Below are 23,730 nucleotides of genomic sequence, written 5' to 3' on the forward strand. Positions count from 1 at the left end.
AAAATCTCTATGATTGTGAATGTATCTACTTCTTTTAAAGCTTGTATTAGTTACTAAAATTCTTTCTCAATGTAGACACTCTATTACAGACAACAGAAAGGTAAATAAACCATAAAACCACCTCTATGCCAGTAAAAAATGGCAGCCTTTTTTTTTTTTAGCTAATTATTATCCAAAATCATCTTCTCTCTCAAAAATAAAAACCATTTTACAGACATCCTCCAAACTTTAACTGGGTCATATCCCAGTAATTCAAGACAGCAGCTCAATTTGTTTAATTCCTCAGAGGTACATTTTACAACTAATTCCTGCTGCTGGGCTCCTGGGGAGAGTCAGCAGTGCTCTACATTCTATAGACAAATTACTGAGACTTTCGTCCACACCACAGTTACTTCGGTCCTCCTCTCCGGCCAGATGGCAAATGTCGTCGTCCCCTTCCTCCCTTTCAGTGCTCCTGGATTGTACCCCACTGGGTCTCAATGCCATCTTAGAACCACCCTCCCAGAGAGCCCTCCTTATGATCTGCAGCCCACTGCCACCTCTGCTCTGCAGCGGAATCTCTGATGATCTGGCTGAGTGTCTGTCTACGTGGTCCTTCCAAGAATCTTGGCGCAGAGGTACAGAAGGACCACCTATTCAAATCAGTCTTGATGAGCGTCCTCCATTTTTCTCAGAACAGACATCATCTCCCAGTTTGGATCAAGCACCCTCCTGTGCCATCCCAGGACACCTTTTCCATCTTCCTTTCCCATCTGAAGTGATGCACCACAGAGCCTGTTCTCTTTCTCAGCTAGTACTACCGGCCCCTCAAGCACAGATACCATTTCCTTCATGCCGATATTCTCAGCATCTCGCCCTGTCTAGCGCTCCTTCTACGCTCGCCCCTCCAATCTAGTCCCCACACAACACTCCCAGTGGTCCTTTTGAAATCTAAGTCAAAGGATATATCATTTTTCTTTATCTTTAAGATTTTAATTAAAATATAGCTAACATGTATTAGTTTCATGGGTACACCATCATTTTTCAACGTTTATATACCTAAAGAAGTGATCACCATAAGGCCAGCAATCACCTGACACCTTATCACACTATCACAATATTATTGACTATATTCCCTATGCTGTACATTACATCCATGTGACTTAACGATATACCTGGAAATTTGGACCTCTATTCCCCTTAAAATTCCCCCCCTTTTAAATTTTTCAATTACAGTTGACGTTCAATATTATTTTATATTAATAGCAGGTGTACAGCATATGGTTAGACATTTATATAATTTAAGTGATCCCCCTGACTAGTCTAGTACCCACCTTGCACCATACTTAGTTATTACCATATCATTGACTATATTCCCTATACTTTACATCCCCGTGACTATTTTGTAACTTCCAATTTGTATTTCTTATTCCATTCACCTTTCCCCAACAAATCTAGTCCCCATCTGACACCATACATAGTTATTACCATATTACTGACTATACCCCTTATGCTATACCCTACATCCCCATGACTACTGTGTAACAACCAATTTGTACTTCTTAATCTCTTCCCCTTTTCACCCATCCTCAACCCCCCTTCCGTCTGGCAACCATCAAAATGTTCTCTGTATCTATGAGTTTGTTTCTGTTTTTCTGTTGTTCTTTAGATTACACATATAAGTGAACTCACATTGCGTCTGTCGTTCTCTGTCAGACATACTCCACTTAGCACAATACCTTCCAGGTCCATCCATGCCATTGCAGATGGCAAGAACCCAGCAATATTCCATTGTATATATACGTATCGCCTCCTCGTTATCCAGTCATCCATCGATGGACACCCAGACTGCCTCCACCTCTTGGCCATTGTAAACAATGCTGCAATGAACATATGGATACACACGTCCGATTTCTTTGGATAAATACCCAGAAGTGAGAATACCGTCCTTCTTTGTGTCCTGTTATATAGCCTTTGTTGTAAAAAAGGCTATTATCATTTCTATGCTCACAACCTTCAATGGCTTTCCATCTCACTCCGACTACAATGCAAAGTCCCACCACCGTCTGCCGGCCCCTTATTACCTGTGTGGCCATATACCCCACTTACTCATCCTGCTCTCCTTGACCGCAAGGGCCTTTGCACTTGCTTTTCCTTCCCCCACACGACTGTTTCCCAAAATATTTGTCTGACCGGCTCACTCCTTCACCTTAATTCACACCTCTGCTCGAACGTCACCTCCACCCCCAAGACGCCTTCCTGACTGCACTCTGACTACACTATCAAAAATGGGAGCCAGACACTCTCCTCCCTTGCTTGCTTTCTTTTCTTCACGGCCATTATATGACACATATTAATGTTGTTTAGTTATTACCTTTCACCCCCACTAGAATGTAATCTTCGTAAGAAAGGGCAGAAATTCATCCTCTAGAACTGTGACGGGTCAGATAGTAAAAAGTTTACACTTGGCAGGTGAGCAGTCCCTGTCCCAACTACTTACCTGCCTTGGAGCAGGAAGGCAGCCACAGACAATACACAAATGAATGGGCGTGTCTGTGTTCCAACACAATTTTCTTTACAAAATCAGGCAAAAGGCCAGGCTGTAGCTCACCAACCCTTGTTCTAGAACAAGCCTGGCATACAGTATATTGACTCTGAATTAATCAGAGGCCTCTAAAGCTACCTTAAATTGACAACATAAAATAGCAGCAGTCCAAGCTCATCAGAAAAGAAAATGTCAAACTAGCTTCTATACATTTTTCACCAAAAAATCCACTTGAGATGAATTATATTCCTGAAGGGCTGTTTGAAGGATATGCAATGTATTCATTCTTGTGACTGGAAAGTATATAAACCATGTTAGTTTGAACCTCTGCAGAAATGTTTTTAAGTTGTATTTTAACTTCATGTAAGGACTTGACAATAAAAAGCACTGTTCTAAATGCTGGAAGCATGTCACTGAGCACCGCAGCCATTACAACTTTCAGTGTAACCTACACAGCCCAAGTGTGAAGTCGGGAAACATATTAAGGAAAGGAATCTGGTATGCTTGCCATGGATGGTGAGCTGAGGATGTTTCCCTTTCACTGTGGCTATCAGGATGATCAGCCGAGCTCCTAGCCGGCCCGTGGCAGACTGGTCATGTCACCATTATCCACATCCTCTCTTCTCCAGGGTTTCTAGCTAGGCTACGTTTTTTAGCCTGAAGTAAGTTAAAAGAGGCTGTGTCTGAGTATGGCAAGCGGGTCCTGAAAACCTCCCACAGGACTGCGCTCTGCTCTGTCCCCACCCACCAGCTCACTGAGCAGGTTCCCACTTCCTACTGGAGGCTGAGTCACAAGGTGGAAAAAGCTTGATTACCTGCCCTGTGGGAGACCACCCGAACAGTGAACTCTAATGTGGATGAGAAACACATGCTTCTTGTGTTAAGTTACCGGAATCCTGCAGTTATTAGAGTTAGCCCACTAGATGTAAAACACTGACCTGGGATGCTTGACCCTCACTGAAAGTGTAGGTTTTACTGTTTTAATTCCTGATCCTCAAATAATTTTCATTCTCATTATTTATATTCAGCTTTATTATTATAAGTATTTCCTATAAACTAATTCAATCTCCACTGTTCATGTTCAATAAAATAATAAGCAACTCAAACAATAAAAATTTGGATAATATGTATGTGTGTGTATATATGTATACATGTATAGAATATAAAGTATATATTTAAACAAAACTCTGTTCGTAACTTTCACTTATACACCGTTGATCTAAGTTATATCAGTGCCCAAAAAGAGAAAGAAGAGGAGAAATAAATAACAAGCCCTACAGTGCAAGGCAATATATTTCATCTCAAATGAAATCTGACAATCATTTGAAACCAAATAGCCTAGGAAATGAAACCACAAACTTCTAAACTCCTGTCTACCAAGAGGAAGTACCCATAAATGTAGCTTAAAAGAAAAATTCTGTTTTAAAGCCTGTAGTGCCTAATCCCTATCTAATTCTTTCAAATATGAAGTTCTAAGGTTTTGTTGTTTGCACAATTTTTTGAAGGGTAATATGGAGGGAACTGGACATATCAGAAATGGAAGCAGCATTTAATTAGCCTGTGGGACACAATAAACAAATAGCACAAAAACTATGAAAATTTTAATTACGGCTCAGGCATGAACTTCATTATCATTGATAAGCCTTGTAACCATTCAAAATTACAATGCCAATTTTTTAAAAGGAGTAACATTTTAATAAATTTCCTCAATGAAAACAATCACAAAGAACAGTTCACATTTTAGTAAAGCCTTTAGAAACAATGTTGTTTGCTGTGTGCAATTAAAATCTGAAGAGAGGTGACTGAGGAATTTGAGGGTTTCTCTGTATTTCTGGGTTTTAAGTCAAAAACCAGGATAATTAATTCTAAACGATGTACAAAAATAGGACACAAATATTATGAAGAACCAAGATATGCTTTAAATTCTATAGGATTAGTTATAACACAAAATGTGTTCTTGTATTTCTCTTGAAAATGGACCTGTACCCTGTATTGGAAAATAACAATCCCTCCCCCAAATTAAGATCTCATTTTTGAAGAGATGAAAAAGTCTGTTCATTCTTAGCTGTGCAGCAGCCCCTCTCAGAATGGTACAACATAAGCATAAGTTGCTCCCTCCCTCTGCTTCAACCTTTCTGGTTAACGTCATCCTTCAATTTGGACTCGATACTTTTCTCCCTAAGTGTTTAGACATTGTTCCTTCCCTGTACCACAGCGAGCAATTTAAATTCATGAGCCTCTCCATAAGCATTGATTCTCAATTGAGGCAAGAATACGGCCCAGCAAAGAGTTACAAAGCCAATTCAGAGCTGAAACTTGCCTAGGTAACTCGAGACTACATAACAAAACCAGCAAAACAAAAACAAACAAACAAACAAAACCCAAAAGCAAATGTGTCACGTACAGATTTGGGGGAAGCTAAAAAATAACGATGATATTAGTAGCGCAAAATGACTCAGACCATTTTTTCAATTACATAGTAGTGACAGTGTTGGGCTGATTTACATGGTCATGGATCAAAACACATGACATACGCGGTCAATGAAAAACTGTTTGAGGATCTAGTATGTGCAAAGAACACACACCATTTCATCCATCTCACTGACAAAACACAGCCCCATGGATTCCAGTTGTCAGTGACACCCACTCGTTTATAATGCAGTGTGATTTCACGGGACTGTTGACGTCCACAGGATGGGTAACGGCGCTCAGCGAGAGGCTGCTATGAGAGGAAGTAAAACGGAACTGCTGTAGCGTGGCAATAAAATCTTCAGCGTGCAGTGAGCACAACTTCTAAAACTCCAACAGAGCTTTCAGGTGCTAGAAAAAAGGACTCAAAGACCAAAGATGACGAAGTCCACGGGAGGGTGGCCAGCAGGCGCAGAGACGGCGTGGACGGCTATCCTGAGGGCTAAGGCCGTGACCTAACGACAGTGCTTACAGGACATGTAAAAGATTGCGCGCCACAGCTGGGACACACCTGTGAGCACTGCAGGGCTACACGGCACATGCTCTATGGCTCCCGGGCAACAAGGAGTTCACCGTCAGTTAGCAGACAGCGGACTCTGGTTTACCTCTCCAGCTCTGTGACAACAGGAGCGTGGTCCTACCAACAGTCATCACCAGTAACTGCAATTATGCAGAGTAAGGCAGTCAAACATTTGTGGACCAACTGAAATGAAGCACACACTGAAAATTAAAATGAACAAAAATTAAAGTACATAAAACAGTGAAAAAGTTCCAGAATACATCATACACACCAGAAGCCATCTTTAGATCGATTTCACTGCTGCAGGAGGTCAGAGGGCATCCTAAGAACTGGCCCATGGGAACATTTCACAAGGAAAAAGTTGAGAAATGATCCCGGAGGCTGAGCTCCGAGTCAAGGTCTAGAAGCTGTAGCAGACCTGAAAGATGAGAAAATGCCTTGGGATATTTGGGATGTCTAAAATTAAAAAACAAAACACCAGTCAACAGAAGAAAAGAGCTAACCTCAAAGAGCTGAGGAACGGGTCCAGGGAAGAAGAAACAGAACAAGGCTGGCTCCAGAGATTAAGAGTGAAATCTGAGTGTGGAAAAATATTCTAATCTGAGGACATCTATGAAGATAGGAGGATAGGCTCCGACACAAAACAAACAGAACTGGCCTTGAAGTGAGTAGCAGAGGAGAACAGAGAACAGGACGGCCACAGAGGACAGAACAGACAGATACAAGCTCCAGAGGACAGCAGGACCTAGAAAAAGCCAAGGCCATCACTGGAGACAGGAGCCCACTCTCAGAAGGACCAAGCAGTTCTAAGAAAAGCATGCCTTAAGAAAGGGAGAAAAAAGCATCTTAAAAAAACTTTTGTAATAAGAAAATAAAGTAACTGTCAAAAAAACAAATTTACCCTGCCCCAACCACGTGTCCCTCTCTAGTGTATACTTTCTCTCCTCTTCAAAGTCAGTTTTAGAAAGAACAGCCTACCCTCACTGGTCACACACACACACACACACACACACACACACACACACAGCGCCTTAATCCACAGCAATAAGGCTTCTTTGAGACTCCTCTGGCCAAAATCAGTAAATTATATCCAAGGGCTAAATCCAATGGAAACTTTGAAACCACTATCCAACTGGATCTCTCTCCAGCACCCTCCCCGCCTATGTTCTTTAAAGGGATGCACAAATCCCTCCACTGAAAAAGCTCCCCCTTTCTCCAACCTCCTACACCCACCACCACCACCACCACCACCACCACTACCACCCTTTTGAAGAGGTGTCCACTCACACTGGCGCCACTTCCTGGCTCCCAACTCACTATCAAACGCTCTTACAAACTGGCCATCGTGCTTCTGTCCCCAGCACTGTGTTGCCATTGCCGTGATCTACGTTCTAATGACCTCCTTGCTGTTAACATCCCCGCTTACTGTGGTTCTCTTGGACCATGTCTTCCAAAACACCATTCATGTCCCCAGCACCCATCCTTCTCAGTCTCAATGTGGGAGCCTATTCTCCTATCTTTCCAACACAAGAGTTCCTTAGATCTCATTCCACACCATTCCTTTTTTCACTCTACACATGCTCCCTGAATAATCTCATACACCCCAACGGCTCCCATTAACAAACACAGGCAAAGGCAGAGATTCTTCTAGAACTTTCTCTGTCCACCACACTCTTAGTGTCTCAAGCCAAAAGAAATGGCTATTTAGTGATGGAATCATAAGTGCAAAACACTTATTTATGTCCTAACAACTTAGTTGGGGCGGGGGGGGGGGGAGCAAGCATACTTTGAGAGAAAAAAAGAGTATTTTAATTTCGCTTTTAATAAACCACAAGTGTTTGCTAATAGTATGTGCACATGTTGAGCACCTCAGTTTCTCAATCCCTGGAGTCAGACTGGATATTACCTCTCTCATTTCCTGTTCCATACAGATTTTTCCACACATGGAACCGCAACCACTGCAAACCAGCTTTACAAAGATGACATCACCGAAAGGAATGTAGTGCAGCTGATTGTAGAAACCGCTCACTCCTTTGAACGAGCAGTTCCCACAGGGTTGCCCAGATGTTACACAGTGCTGGGTTTCATTCAACCATTTAACAGCCGGCAGTCTCCCTGTGAGTTCACAGCAGCACCTCAGCAAAGAGTTTAGGGACCATGGTGCTAAGACCTCTCAAAAGTCTCTCCAATCCAGACATCTCCCGATATGCAGGTCCCTAGTGCAGCCAACAGAACACTATGTCCGATAGGCATCTGAAACTTAGAAAGGCCGAGGGTAACCCACCTTTTGCCCCAAATGGTTGCTGCTCCCCCTCCTGTTCCGTCATCTACTCAACTGTCTGGCCAGAATTCAGCAGTGCCCTGAACTCCTGGCTCTCCCAACTCCCCCACCACACACACACACACACACACACACACACACACACAACAACAACAACAACAACAACAACCAAGTCCTAGCAATTCTACCTCCTCGAGTATCCCTCCTCCCAGTCTTGCCCCTTCTATCCATTCTCCAAGGGCAAATCTGACCATGTCCTTCAGCTCAGGATTCTTCAATTGCTTCCTACTGCCCATGGAGGGGTCCGAACGCCGTATCACAAGAATACATGGCATGGCCCCTAGTTACTTCTCCTGTCTCACTTTCTGCCACTTCCCCGCCTCGCAATCTCCACCACTGCCACACCAAACTTTGTTCTCAGTTGCTCCAATGCACCATCTCCCCCAAACAAGCTTCTGCACATTCTCTCCTCCTCCCAGCCTTTGACCAATTCCTTCTCTCCTACTTCTCTGGGAGGGTTTCCTTATCTCTGAATAGTCCCTAAGCTTGGGTTTGGAGTTATCCTCTGGGGTCCTGTCCCTGGCGCCTTGCAAAGCACTTAGCATACACTGCATTGCAGCCAATGGTTAATACGGTCTGAGAACCACTCCGAACGGTAAGCTCATCTGGGCCTGACAGAGGTATATGCCTTATTTCTCACTGTATCCCCAGAACACATGATGAAGTCTGAAGTGTCCCAATGAACAAAGTGAAGGATGAATGGATCAGGTCAGTCAGGTGACGCTCCAGCCCCTCCCCGCTTACTCATCACAGCACTCACTGCACAGAAACTGCGGCTCGGTAAATTGTGAACGTCTTCAAAGCTCTTATCTCCTATTTCTGCAACCCCAGTATGAAAATAGTGCCCGGTATTTAGCAAGCATTCACTAAATAGCTCGGAATAAAAAAGGTTACTGAAAAAATTCCGGAAGGCTACACCCCATACTAGTAAGTGTGGCTACCTCTGGAGAAAGAAAGAGGCCAACGGCAGCAATAAGACGAAAACGGAATTGACATTTTTTTACTCCACGTATCGCTATAGTGATGTGAAACTTATTCTACAACATGCATTACTTATGTATAACTGGTAGACAGTATTCTTCTATTACCAGCATAAAATTTAGTCAGAGGTAAAGAACCAGCCCAGAAGAAGAATGCACGGACTGAAAGCAGCATTTGGTTGCAAATGCCCAAGAGCCAGTCCCAAGAAAACCTGACCTCAAAGAGGAACACGAGGTACTAAGGAAAAAAAAGACTGAAAAAGAAGCTGAGCAGTTAAGGTCTGAGCAGTTAAGTACAGCACTGTAGAGGCACTCTCAAGAAAACATAAGGAATGAAAACAGCATATGACTGGAAAACATAATCTGATGGTAATCTTCAAAGAAAGTTCCTGGAACTCTAAAAGAAGACAGCTCATACTGGGCCACTAGTACAGACAGTTCTTTTAATACTCATAATGGCAACTGTTTCAATCGAAACACTCCAATAACCAAAAGAATACCTGCCACACGCAGCTTTCAGTGGGAAGCGTAAAGTATGCCACGGAAGACACACTGAGGAGATAGAGGACGCTACAATGTTGGCATGACCACTTAGAAAAGTGTATTCCACTTCTATTTCCAGAATTTTAAAAAAATAATGTGGCACATCATTGACTCTTAGGTCATAAAATAGTAAGCAAACAGATACAACAATGCCGTAAAGCAACTTCATGTTAGCAACTGTAAGTGCAAGAGCAATTTTTATATGTCGATAGTTCTAGAACAAGCGTCTTCTCACTGTTTTCAGAAAACAGTGAATACAGGTCAGACAGTAAATATGTAAAGTCAATCAAACTTTCCAATACAGTGAGCTTTCAACATCTGAAAAGAAAACTTTTCGTGAATATAAAATAAGATCTTTAAAAATGAGTACTATTGGACACTATTAGAAAGGAGACCAGACACACAATAAGAAAGGCCTATGGGAAAGGTCAAACCCAGCTTTCTTTTGTTTAACCTCTCAAGTAGATAAAAGAACTAGCTTTAAAGAATCACTGCACCGTTTCATGGCTAGAAAAGTAAAGTATATAAAAAAAGAATCTGCCCTAGAGGCAATAGAAAAATAAGTTAATAATACTTTGAACTTAGTTTTGATAAAGATATTTTAAGTTTTAGACAAACCAAATTTTCAAAATGCAAAATATTTCACATGGCTAGCCCCTCCCTTTAAAAACGTGGATTCCGAATCTCACGTTAAGATTTCATGCCCCGTTACGTATTTGGTTGGCATAACTTCAAAGCAAAAACTGGCTTGATTAATTTTCAGTTTCTAAAAACTCACCAATTAATGCTGGCCGTAACTGCGAATTTTAAATTAATCCCCAAGTGAGAAAGAATTCCTATGCCGCCCAATGGCATCTCAGAAAATGAGATGATCCTTCATCTTTAAACCCATCGCTTAGTTTCTTAATAATTAAGAACTGTGCTCTCCACTGGGGAACTATCCCTTGCAGAGAGGCTGCTAAATCAAGAAGAAATCGCCATTGTCTGTAAGTATCGCCGACGGAGAGGAAAAGCTTTCCCACTCGCCGAAGCTCTGACGCGGAGGAGGCGCGAGGGCCAGGCGCCGCGGGCCCCGCCGCCGCGCGCAGGGGTCTCCCGGGGACGCTGCATCCCGGGCGCGCAGCCCCGTCCCCGGCCCTGCGGCGCGCCCCTCGCCGGCTCGCGACCCCTTCCCTGCGCTCGGAGAGCCGAGCCTGTCTGCCGAGGCCGGAGCCTCGCGGGCCCGCAGCCCGGGAGGAGGGGGCACCGGCGCGGGGGGCCTGGGGCGCAGAGCGCGGGGAGGGCGAGGCCGAGGACGGAGGGCCGGACCCCAGGGCGCGGGCACGCGGGGCTGGGAGAAACGCGGGAGAGGCGCGCGAAGCGGGAGGGATGTGACGGCGCCGGGCGCGGGGCAGCCCCGGGCGTCGTGCGCGGCGCGGGAGCAGAGGCCCCGGCGCCACCTGCAGCCGGGAGGGCGGGCGCTTGCCCCGCAGCGGGGTGGCGTGCAAGCGGCGGCGCCGCGGCCGGAGGGCCCGGAGACCGCGCGGGGGAGAACGGCCGCCGGGCCGCGACGGCGGGAAGCCGCGGTCGGCTTGGGAGCCAGCAAGAAGGGTGCAGCGCGCTGTGCGGCAGGACGCGGGGCGGCGCCGCGGCCCGCAGTGGGCCCCGCCGCCCGCCCGGGCGCACCAGGCGCGATGCAGCAACTTCACTTCGCCACGGGGCTGCGGGGGCCCGGCCCGCGCCTGCCCTCCCCGGGGCAGCCGCGCGGCCCGGAGCCGAGCAGCGAAGGGGCCGGGACCGGGGAGCCCGGGCGGCCGCAGCCCGCACTCACCGGTCCGCGGGGCCGCCGCCGACGCCGGGGCGGCGCTCCGAGCTCCATGGTCCCGCCGCGGCGCGGCCACCCGGTGCCCCCGCCCCGCACCACACCGCACGCAGCGGCGCCGACGACGCCGCCTCCGGCCCGGCCGCGACCGCAGCCACGCCCCCTCCCGGCTGGGGGCCGGGCCGGAGCAGGAGGGGGTCCCAGCGTCGGCTCCACCAACCAGGGCCCGCTCACCGGGCCGCTTCACTAGGATTGGCGAGTGCCTCGTCCAATAGGGAAACGGCAGGGGCGCGGAGCGCCGGCGCCGAGGGGCGGGGGATTGCGGAGGAGGTAGCTTTCCCCCTCCGTCCTCCGCCTGGGCTCTGGCTGGGGAGCTGGCGGAGGTCCCTCGCGGGGTGGGAAGGTAGGGCTACTTTGAACCGAGTTTAGCGTGGCTTTTGTATCGCCTCTGCTTACGATGTACCGCCCACTGCAGTCCCTTTGAATTTCCACCCAAACCCTCACCTCACCTTAGCTGGGTTTTGAGGGTCTCCTGGAAACAGCCTCACCTACCTGTGTGTTGTCAGACGCCCTGCAGCGTTTCGGGTGCAGGCAACCCTGAGCGGATCACAGCCCTGTCGTCGGTGGGGTTCATGCCCTTCTCGAGTCCGTGAACGTTCTGCCTACAAAATCTCATCTCTTCTGCAGATTCTTCCCCTTTTAATCACACTATCTCCAATCTCCCTGTTTATGAGAAAATCCACAGTATCTGTTAAACGTGGGATGTCCCTGAACCTACAAAGCTAAGCCCTGTGTGCAATAGAACATAGCCAGGATGTGCTCAGGAGGAAATGTAAAAGATGGGAGGAGGAAAGGAAAAGTAAGGAAAGAAGACAAAACAGAAAAGCCACATATTCTCTCGTGGGTCCTGAAGGAAAGGAATTTCAAGACATCAAATAGAAATGCTCTCTTTGTTTTACCTGCATGCCTTTATTCTTTCTGATTTACAAAGAAGACCACCGATAAACGTATAGGAGAAAAAGTTCAAATCCCAATGAAGAGTCCAAGAGAAACTAACTCAAGTTGTCGTTACAGACGTGTGGCAACTGTCCTCACCTGCTGCAGCTAGTAACAGCCGCTAAATACAGGGAAAATGGATGGCAGTTCCTAACAGTTTCAGCAAAGTTGGCAGCACCAGAAACACAGATGAAAAATCATGCACCCCTCTTCATGTGTAATCTGTTAATTAACCCATGTTACTGCCAAAGGGTAGATTTTAGAAGCTCTGCTTTAAGATGATATATACTTAGTTCCCATATCATGTCAACATGAAATATACTAGTAATTAATAAGGTAAACAGGATTTTAGTGAATTGGTAGTGCTCTGTATTTGAAATATTGATACTAGAATGATACATTTCTGCTGAATTCAAAGCTGCATTGGCATTCAAATTAAATGACTTTCCTTCTTTTTGTCTTCACTCACCCAGGGGAATAGCTTCCATGTCTACATTGAGGTCATTAATTTAGAACTCAAACATAAGAAGGGATAGGACACCGAGAGTGTGTTTTCATGGTTGCTAACCGCATTTCCCTCGCTCCTCCCACTTCAGTGATTCCCGCCTTATATGAACTGCTGCTACACTTAGTTTACACCCACAATGAGCCCTTACTTGTACTATCCTGAATTGTTTCATATAGGTCAGCCTTATTTCTAACAAGATGGTAAGTTCCACGAGGGTAAGGTCCTTATTTTGTATTCCTGTTTTCCCCCACCACAGTAAAGAACATGTAGTAACTATAACTCTATCCTTACTATTATATCCATACTATAAAAATTTTCAAATGCAGTACTTCTGTGAACCAGTCCTATAAATAAAAGTTGCTCAAAGTAGTCTTGTTAGGGAGCTAGTGCCTCACTCTTAACAATGCTTGAGAAACGTTGCCAAAATCTGGGAGTGATTTGGTTGTCTGTAACAGAAGCTTGACTGAAGTGCTTACCAAATAGGGGCGTTTCTTATCTCAAAATAAGAAGTCTGGACCCAGCCTTGGGGCTTCCGCAACATCTCCCAGGTGTCAGTATATCTCAGGCTCCTTCTATTCATTGGCTCCTCTGCTCTTGACATGTGACTTTGTCTTCCCTTACAAGATGGCTGTTCCCTTTCTGGGCATTGTGTCACATTCTGGAAAGGTAGGGGAATGAGTAAAGGGCAAAAGATCAAAGAGATGCATGCCAACTGAGTCTTCCCTTTAAGAATCTTTCTGGGAAGCCCCAACCAGCACCTTCTGCTTGCTTATTGGCTAGACCCATGTCACACTGACCACCCCTAAATGCAAGGGAGTCAGAATTACTAAATATTTTAAGCTGGGGACCTTGTCTGCAACAATGTTGGGGTTCTGTTAGTAAGGGTGATGGGGAATGCAGTTTCTGCCATAGTTGCTGAATAAATGAATACATGATTGGACGCTCACTCTACTTATTCATATGATGACCCACTTTTTTTTTTTAAAGAGCCATTCAAATCTCAGTAAGAAAACAAACAACCCAGTTTAAAATGAGCCAAAGTTCTGAACAGACACCTCACCAAAGTAGGGATAGCAATATACAGATGGCAAATAAGCATATGCTCAACATTGTATGTCAGACAATTGCAAATTAAAACAACAATGAAATATACAGCATACCTTCTAGAATGGCTAAAATCCAAAACGAAAATAATAATAATAATAATAATAATACCAAATGCTGGCAAGGAAGTTGAGCAACAGGGACGCTCATTCACTGTTGGTGGGAATGCAAAATGGTACAGCCACTTCGGAAGACAGAGTGGCAGTTTTTCACAAAGCTGAGCATAGTCTTACCATCTAATCTAGCAGTCACGCTCCTTGGTATTTACCAAAATGAGTTTAACACTTATGTCCACACAAAAACCTGCACCCAAATGATATTTATAATCATCAAACAATGGAAGCAACTAAGATGTCCTTTAGTAGGTGAATGGATAAAGAAACTGTGGTACATCCAGACAATGGGATTTTGTTCAATGATAAAAAGAAATGAGCTATCAAGCCATGAAAAGACAGGGAGGAACTTGAAATCAGCATAATGCTAAATGAGAGAAGCCAGTCTGAGAAGGCTACATACTATATGATTCCAACTATATAACATTCTGAAAAAGGCAAAAGTGTAGAGATAGTAAAAAAGGTCAGTGGTTGCCAGGAGTTAGAGGGATGAATGGGCAGAGCACAGGATTTTTAGGGCGGTGAAAATACTCTGTATGATATCATAATAGTGGATACATATTACATACCCTGTTTCCCCAAAAATAAGACCTAGCTGGACAATCAGCTCTAATGCATCTATTGGAGCAAAAATTAATATAAGACCCAGTCTTATTTTATTTTACTATAATATAAGACTGGGTCTTATATTAATTTTTGCTCCAATAGATGCATTAGAGCTGATTGTCCAGCTAGGTCTTATTTTCAGGGAAACACGGTATTTGTCAAAATGCTACACTGTAAAACACAAAAGTGAACATTGATGTAAACTGTGGACTTTAGATAATAAAATGTATCAATATGGGTTCATGAATTGTAACCACATTTGTTAATAATACAAGATGTTAATGAAAAGAGAAACTGAGAGGGGGTGGAGGGATGGGAGTGGGAGTGGGAGCAGTATATGGAACTCTGTACTATCTGCTCAGCGATTCTCAAATCTAAAACTGCACTGTAAAATAAAATCTGTTAATCACTGAAAACAACAGGAACCATAGTTAGCATAACAAAGTTAACATCATGAAGTTAACATAAAGAGAAAAATATTTAGAGGAGTCAACTTTATTGATGGACTTTTAATGCATTCACACAAATTCTGTTGCCCTTCAACTATTGCTAACTCTAAAAAGTTCTTTATCACATATACTTTTTTAGTTTAGGAGGTGTTACCCTACTTTTTAATATGGAAAATTTTCAAATATAAAGAGAAGTTGGAGGAATGGTACAATGATCACCTACATACCTTTTACCCAGATTCACCAATTGTCTACTTACTGCCACATTATTTATCAGTCAGTCTCTCTGTCTCTGTCTGTGTGTGTGTGTGTGTATGTGCACATGACTTCTTTGTTCTCTCTACCACTTGAAGGCAAATCGCACACACCAAGACACTTTATGCTAAATAACTTAGCATGTATCTCCCGGGTCAAAAATGCCTTGATTTTCTAGTATAGAAGAAGAGACTAACAAAGCCTGTAAGATAGGCACCTCTAACGGCTCAAAACTTCATTACCCCTTTTCTTTCTTTTTTCCCCTTTTCTGTAAATATTTATCCAACCTGGTATATAATGCCCTTATCCCCACGAACTGGTATCATGCTGAAGTAGTAAAATTAAGTTTAGGAGCAAAGGAGATGACATGGCATCATGCTAAAGAGAAGTCTGCTGATGCCAGGCAATCAATCAATCATTTGTGTTCCATGAAATAGTGTGTTAGAAGCACATGGTGGAGCTGGGCCTGAACCCACGAGTGAGCTGACTGCATGCTGGCTGATGTTATTATGACATCCGAGGACGCTCTCGAGCATATTGCTAATAAGATCTTCATAACTGTACTTTGAAATCTCTTGAAATGTGCCATTTTTTTGTTTCTCTTTATCCTTGCCTGGTCAAAATCTTGGATGAATTTCCAAAATTAAAACGTAGACAGTTTTAGTGTCGTCTTTACTTTGAATCAGATGAATCTGATAGTGATGACACAGTGACTTTTTCAAGACATTTTATAAATTAGATACTTGTTCAGTGATTTGCCTAAGTTCTATCATTACTAAGTCTTTAGTGGAAAAACAATTGTCATTCTTTTTACTTAATAGCATGTCATCTTACATAAAAATTGTAAACTGTTCTATATTAGGAACTAAGTTCAGTCTCACTTTGGGGAAGCTAGATAACAAGAGTGGTTACTAATTAAAAGAATGTAATTAGAATATGTAAGAAATCAAATTATAAAAGCATAATAATTGTCATCATTTTTGACATGTTCATTTGTACTTGTTCTCAGAATGAAGTGAAATAATGACTACAAATACCAGTTCTCGAGAATTAATTTAGCTCCCTACATAAATCTTTATAAACATGCTTCATTTACTCTAGCTTTCTCTTGAAGGATAGTACCTATTTTTATCTTGACACTAGAGTGAAATAAATACACATATCTACATACTCACATCTCCCAGGAGTAAAATCTTCCCCAGAAAAATGAGAAACTTTATCTTCAATAGGAATCTGAACCCCATTATCTCATGGGGGCAGCGAGAACGGGGCAATATGTTGATATTAACCTTATTCTCAAGTGAAGAAAAGTATGGGATGGTTAACATAACTAACATGGGTTGAGAATTCACTATTTGCAGTATGCAGTACTTACCACATTTGGTATTCGTAACGCCTACTGGATACATGGTATTAGGCCCATTTTACAAAGAAAGCACAGAGAAACTGTGTTTTTCCCAGAGTTACTCAGAATCAGTGGTATGCGCATGGGAAAGCTGTATTTCCAATGAATCAGGGTAGTTGTGACAGTTACTAAGTGACACATGGCAGTGTGATGTGTACACACTCTTCTGACACCACTGCCAGTATTTCTCTCATCTGTCCCCTCTCCACTTCCCATCACCTCACCCAAGTTGAGGTCACAGTGTTTCCAACACATTTCCCTTGACTTCATTCTCCTTCAGCCTGTCTTCACACTACTTTATGGGTGATTTTAAAAATACAGTCCGCTTGCCCTTTTCTGCTGCTCAAAAGCCTTCAGAGGCTCTCACCATCTACAAGATAAATAAAGCCCTTAATGACTGCCCAGCTCCAACCGGTTTCCCTAAAGCAGCCTGCCCCTTTCACATTCTCCCCACATGGCTGGGTGCTTCCTGTCTGAACACCCTTCCGGCCCTTCTTCACCTGGGAGGCTCCCCATTCACAGCGGCTCAAACTGATACCTGCTAGGAATACAGTTAATATTTGTTGAGTGGATTTTCATGATATGATAGGAATAAGTCATAGCCAAGCGATTCAAAAGCACTTAAAGACAGAGCTCCGAGGCATCAGGCTTAGAAATTTCCATGGGGAGCACGTGGAAACAGGCTTCCATCCCCATAAAGGCCACGAAGCTGATGGCAAGAGCATCAGGAAGATGAAAGGTGTCCTGGGAGGCTGTTACTTGGCAGCCTGTGTGTGCTGCCTCCTCCCATCCTGCTCCAGCCCCAGCCCCACCTGACTCGCGCGTCAGCTTCCCTGGACTTCTTTTGTAGACACACAGTCCTGAACTTGTGGGGAGAGCGCCTGGATCTGAAGTTACCTGGCTGCTGAATGTGTTCCAACAAGACAAGCACAGGCCATAATGAGATGCCCTTCGTTGTCTGCTCACTCTGGGCCCCAGAACCTTGTGTGTGGGGGGGGGGGGTAGGACGGGTGGGGAGAGAAGGGGGAGTGGGAGGGAAGAAACACGGGACCTTGCATTAAACAACTCAGGATTTACACTGCACACGCCCAGTTTACTTGGGAAAGTAACTTAATATCTCTGAGCCCCCATTTCCCTCAAATAAAAGTATAGCTGTGCAGTTGCCAGTATTCAGGAAATATTATCCCTCTTTACCCCTCTCCCTCTCCAGATTGGTCTTGTTGATTTATTAGATTCATGCCCTTCACCAGCTGCTGGAAACCAGGTTTCAGTCAATATTCCACAAACAATGCCGAAGGGTTACCTGGAAATGGCTGAACTAAAGCTTATGAAGTAAACTAAAGCTCCCTGTACAAATTTAAACAAACAGTAAATAGGGAAGAGGATGGGCCTATGCATTGCAGTAAGGAATATTTTACAAAAGCAAACTTCATAGCCTGGTTTTACTGAGAGCAACAACCCCGTGCTGGTGCCAATATACACTGTCCTCTAATTTCTTCATCCCTGCCTGGCACTTATGCTGCCTGTAGCCCCATGTGTACCTTATTTTCATATGATTACAAAAATTGAAGAGCAATGGGTCCAAATTCAGTTATTAAACTCCAGCATCTTCATTTTATTGCTTGGGTTATTGCTATTCCTAATTTGCTCCTGAAACAAATGTACACCACGCTTTTGCAAAGTGACCTGCTGTGCCTGCCTGGGATGGCTCTTATCTCTGTGCTATTGGAAGGCAGAGTTATATAAGCCCATTGGGCTTTGAGGGGAACAGAATGACGCCCAGAGCCCCAGATGGAGGCTACCTGAAGATCTTTCCTTATCGGACCTTCCCCTGGACGAGCAGGGCCTGGGGCTTTTGCTAGTTAGCCATTCCAAAGTCATTTCTGTGTAGGTTATTTATGCAATGGCGTTTCCTTTAAAATTTAAAGATCTTAACAGTTTGGGGTGTTTTGAAAAATTTATTTTTCCTTAGGAAAACCCTTGAAGAGGGGGTATTTGACAGATGTGTTGTCTAGGACACAAGGAAATTAAAGGAGTTGCCTGAGGTCACAGAGGAATTTTGTTTAACAAATCCTGATTACCTTAGTTCCCAATCAGAGTCATTCTTGGTGGAAAGGACTGTGTTTTATTCATCTTTGTAGTTCCCACCTCACGGCCACTAGCACTCACTACCCACAACAGATAATCAAGTTTTCTCAGTTACAACAAAGCTCTAATTATTCGCAGTAAACATGTGTAAAAGGAGACACGGGTTGCTCTGGAGGGGGCAGGAGACGTATAGTGTTTCTTCCTACCGGCAAGAGGCATCCCTACAGCGTGGGAAGGGGAGACTCGGGCATGTTTCCAAGTGCAAAAATGTTAAGTCAGGAAAAAAACGTAGTAGGTTCTAGGAGAGAAGTCAATGACAAATTAAAATCCACTGGAACATCATGGAGTGGGAAAATACATCCATCCCAGTGGAAGCATGGAAGAGGTAACATTAAATTTGAACCGTACTGGGTAGACGGCACGTGACAAACAGCAGACGTGGAGGGGGCTCCTCCAGGGCTCAGAGTGGCATAGTTGGGAAGAAGTTGCCAAGTTGAGGGGATGCTGGAGAAAGTTGCCGAGAAGCTGAAAGAAGCGATTAGGATTTAACTACGTAGTGACACGCAGGTCTTGCTGAGAAATTCAGACATTATTGCATAGACTATGAAAGGCCACGGAAGGCAGTCCTTCCATTCCACAAGGATATGCAGCCCTTCGGTGGGTCCCAGCCCTGTGGAGAAGAGGGAGTGCTGCAGGCGTTGGGACGATTTCTCTCATCCAGGTGGAGTAGGTTGGCGAAGAGAGAGGAGGCAAGGTGACACATCTGCTTCTCACCGTGACAGGTAACAAAGACTCAAACTGAGAAATAACAAAGGGAACAGAAACAAAAGAGCAGTGGGGGGCGTGCTGCAGGGGTACCATCCATGGACTGGAAGTAAGAGGACAAGGGGATTAAAGTGTGGAGATTATTTCAAGGTTTCAAGCTACTGGGGAGGAGGACGTCATTACCCGAGAAGAGTGAGTTCGATGGAAAACTTCTGGAGTTTCATGGAGAATGCTAAAGAAATGTATTGGGTGCTATATAAATGAAAAGATAGAAATGCCACAGTCAAAAAAAAATATGTCTGCAGAGGTTTACTTATTAGAATCTGAAAAACTGAACTATCCCTCTACAAAACTGAATATAAAGTCAACCCGTCCGAGATTAAATGACCTATTAGGACAGACTTTACAGTGAAACCTTGCTCTCCAGGGGAAACCAAGTGATTTTAGGTAATGTCATTCACTGACATGGAAGCATGATTAAATGACTAGATCATATCTACGTGGAATATATTAATTTACCCCAACAAAGGTCCGTGCTTCTAAAAGTGCTCTCGCTGGTTTCTATTTTATGTTTTGTCACTCATTTCAATGTGGGCAAGTGTCGGAAGAGCATTTCCTTGCACTTAGGGAAATGTTCAAAAAAAAATTAAAAGTCTCAGCCACCAAGGAATTTTCAGGTTAGTGGAGAAAATCAAGACTATTACAATTAGGATACACACTGTTCAGCGGGTCCTATGAAAGCAGAGAGGGACATCTTAAGCAGCAAGGCAGAAAAGAGGGAAACTGGTTGAAGACTTTTCACGGAGGAGATTCAAACTCCTAAGGAATGAGGAAAAAGCGATAAGGTCGAGCAAAGAGCCAACTTCAGGCAGAAGTTACACCAAATGCAAAGACATGAAGGTCCGTAGTGAATTCAGGTGTCACGGTTAGTTCTGGGTAGCCCCCCAGACTGATGTACATGGTGTGTGTGTGTGTGTGTGTGTGTGTGTGTGTGTGTGTGTGTGTGTGTGTGAAGAAGAGAGGTGTGGAAAGAATTACACAGAAATGAGACCGAGGAGGTAAACTAAGGCAGGTCATATATATGTAGTTGATTTATTTATATAATATTATATTACAAAGAATATTTAAGATGCCTTCTCATATATATTCAAGAAAATAGAATTAAAATTAATGAGGAAATCAAAGAACGAACGTTTGTGAGATACTGCTGCAATCATGAGTAGTGGTTAGAGGTGGATCATCCATTTGGTTTTGAGTTTCCTAGCTGCCAGCCCAAAGAAGAAAACATGACTCACAATATCTGGTAAACAAAAAAAAATTCAGTTGCTGAGAAAAAGCAGCTGCACTTGAAATGTAGAAAGTACTCCTTAAAGTTCACTAGGAAGAAATTTTGGGGTTAGGAGCACTGAGACCTGAGAAGTAAAGCTCTGGGGAGAACTGCCCTTGGAAGGCCTGAAGTCTGATTCAGAGGGTGAGAGGCTGGCTGCAGAGAGGAGCAAGGCCTCTAGTGTCCCCTCTTTGCGATGTGAGCTTCTTTCCTGCCATTATGAAAATAAATCAAGGTCACACAGCAGAGCCTGCAGACCACATCCAGCCAGCAGATGTGTTTGTCTGGCTGGCACAGCGTTTTAATATTGTCTTTTACTGTTGTTTTCACTTTTCTCCCATTACTACAAAAGCAGCACATTTGTAACATTTTGAAAATATAGACAAGCAAAAAGAAAAGACAAACTATAATCCTGCTCAGAAATTAGCACTAGTCACACCTGCTTTTTATTCTATTCTCTTCAGTGGTTTTTTTTCTTTCCTTCATTTGAATCTTCTAGGCAGGACATGCTGTATCTAGGTGCCTGGACCACCTGCTCTTCTATTGCCCGGCCCAAGTCATATAATCGTGTTTCCTATTTGGTCCCAGTGATCCCCAAAATAAAATCCTAAACGATGCATGATCCCTGAAATGAAATCACAAAGTAAAAACAAACAAAAGTTCAGAGAAAAGAATAAATGGGAAGGTAGTTCGAGAGGAGAATAAATCTAGTAAGTCAAGAATAATTCATGGTATTTTAAAACACCACGTAAACATCATAAAATAATTTATTAAACCATATCAAGATTGGAAATAAAAAATGTTTAAATAATAAAATAGAAACAGGATAAATACAATTTATACTAAAAGAGATGAAAAATCTAGTCAAAAATTAAAACACAAAAGTAGAAAGGATAAAAGATGAAGACCAAAAAAAGGTAAAGTGATTGCAACCAGAATAAAAAATACAAAGCTAGATGGCCTCAGAGAGATTAACAAATCAAAAGTAAAAACAAAATCGAAAAGAAATAGAATTGGAAGTGAACACAGTTCTAAATAAAACACATCCAAGCATTCTGAAAAGTAGAAAAGAAATGGATTATTAAAAATATAAAAGAGAACAATGAAAGCCACACAAGTTAGAGCCATAAAGTTCCCTAAAATAATTTTGAGGTACAAAGCTAAAGTACTTTTCCGTTAAAATGGAAGAGACCGAAAGGAAATAAACTAGTAGAAAGCACACAGTAGTAGAGACCTGTGACAAAGTCCCGAGTCTCACCTGGCACGCCACCCCACGGATCCTGTTTGTCACAGGGGTGGAGAGTCTCCAGGGCAAAGGACTAGGCCGCTGTTGCCTGCAGCACAGTATCTCCTCCCCCTGACTCTTTTCACTGCTCTTTTCAGCTGGTATCTGAAATCAGGGGTGGCTGGCCTCTCTAATTCAAACATCTAGAGGGTACCCAATTCAATCTCAGAAAATGTCCTTCGGTTTTTTTTCACACTTGTCGGTAGAAGACATACTACTTAGTTTATATCGGGTAGAATTTGTGCACAGGCAGTGTTGCCCGAGAGAAATAAACGGAAACAGGCAGGAAAACAGGCAGAGGGAGCATAGGCTTCATTAGAGGTCCATGGTATGGTGGGACCTCTCTAATCCAGAGTCTGGACTCCACTTTGACAGATTTAGGAGACCTCATTCATCAGCTCACTCCACCAACAGTCCCGCAGTCTCCACAGCAGCGAGCGCAACCAAATAAATGGACTCAGTAGACTTATTTGTTCTGAGCAATACAACGCAGAATCATAGGAAAAAACAGCTTGTGTTATGGTATTACTGCAGACATGTTAAAATTAGATCTTAGCTTAATTTCTGTTATTGGTAGTCACATTTTGGTGTTTTGATGAGAGCTGAGATGACCTCTTGGTGACACCAGAAGGCATCCTTGGGGCTCCCTTTCTCTTGGGCAAGCAGTCACTGCCCCCTGCTCTGTGTGGGATAGTGTGCGGAGACATTATACTAAGTGAGAAGCACTCTTGCTGGCCGACCAACAGTACTTTTAAAAGTTTTCTTAATTCTTCATGTAAAATCAATTTGAGGCTTAGATCTTACTATGTATTTTGTGTACTTATGTTCCCTGTGAGAAGCCAAGAAGGATAAAAAATGGGTAAGAGTGTGACTTATTTATGGTTCCTATTCCAAAAAGAAAATCAAGAGCTAAAATTCATCTTATGTTTTTGTATTTATCCTTATTATTACTCATCCTTTCCTCTCACCCTTGCATTCCCTTTTGACAACTCAATTACTTGGCAAAATAGTTCCTAGATGTCCCTGTAAGGATATCCTTCCTAACCCTGGCTTAGGATCCTTAAGAATTCTTACTGTGTCTCTTAAATCATAACGTTGTTATTGGAACAGAGACGTTATATACAGGTATGCATGAACCAAAGCTCCATCCATCCATCCACCCATCCACCCATCCACCCATCCACTCATCCATCCACCTATCCATCCTCCACCCATCCACTCACCCTTCCCTCCCTAATTCCCTCCCTCCTTCCACAGGAGTGAGGTTTTGGACCTTAGGGCGAAGAGGTGTCAGACAGCACAGGTCTCTTCTTTTGTGACTGATCCTCTGTACCTTTCCTTCTTCCTACTTTGGTTTCCTCCTCTTTAACCTCCTCCTCTTCTTTAATGGACCTTTATTTTATTTCTATTCTGGCCACTCTATGAAAGTGCTTTCTTACTATTCCTTTCCTTTTCCTGCCCTGTTTCTGTCGAGCAGACTGACCTCCTGCATGCTATAGGTTCTCTGGAGAGGATCTATTGGGAGATGAACAAGCATGCCTCCCGAGCTTACCTGCACTGGTCATTCTCCACGCCTGCCCTCATCTATTCCCTGCCCTTCCGTGCCCTGCATCTCTCAGCTCAGGCGATGGGAGCCACTGGCAGAAGTTAA

The 23,730-nt window shown here is 43.6% G+C and overlaps 1 protein-coding gene across 3 annotated transcripts in view; it reads right to left on the minus strand.

The window, feature by feature from the left end:
- Nucleotides 1-11,344, minus strand: part of WASF3 (WASP family member 3) — a 130,877-nt gene extending 119,533 nt beyond the window's left edge. For 2 of the 3 annotated variants that reach the window (XM_081046482.1, XM_081046476.1), the window contains exon 1: nucleotides 11,188-11,344. The gene's annotated coding sequence lies outside the window, so the exon portion shown is untranslated. Of the gene's footprint in view, nucleotides 1-10,155; nucleotides 10,301-11,187 lie in introns of those variants that run through there. The other variant, XM_081046477.1, reaches the window with a different exon arrangement.
- Between the last annotated feature and the right edge of the window lie 12,386 nt (nucleotides 11,345-23,730).

The sequence above is a fragment of the Rhinolophus hipposideros genome, assembly GCF_964194185.1.
Source record: "Rhinolophus hipposideros genome assembly, chromosome: 4".
Lineage (NCBI taxonomy): Eukaryota > Metazoa > Chordata > Mammalia > Chiroptera > Rhinolophidae > Rhinolophus > Rhinolophus hipposideros.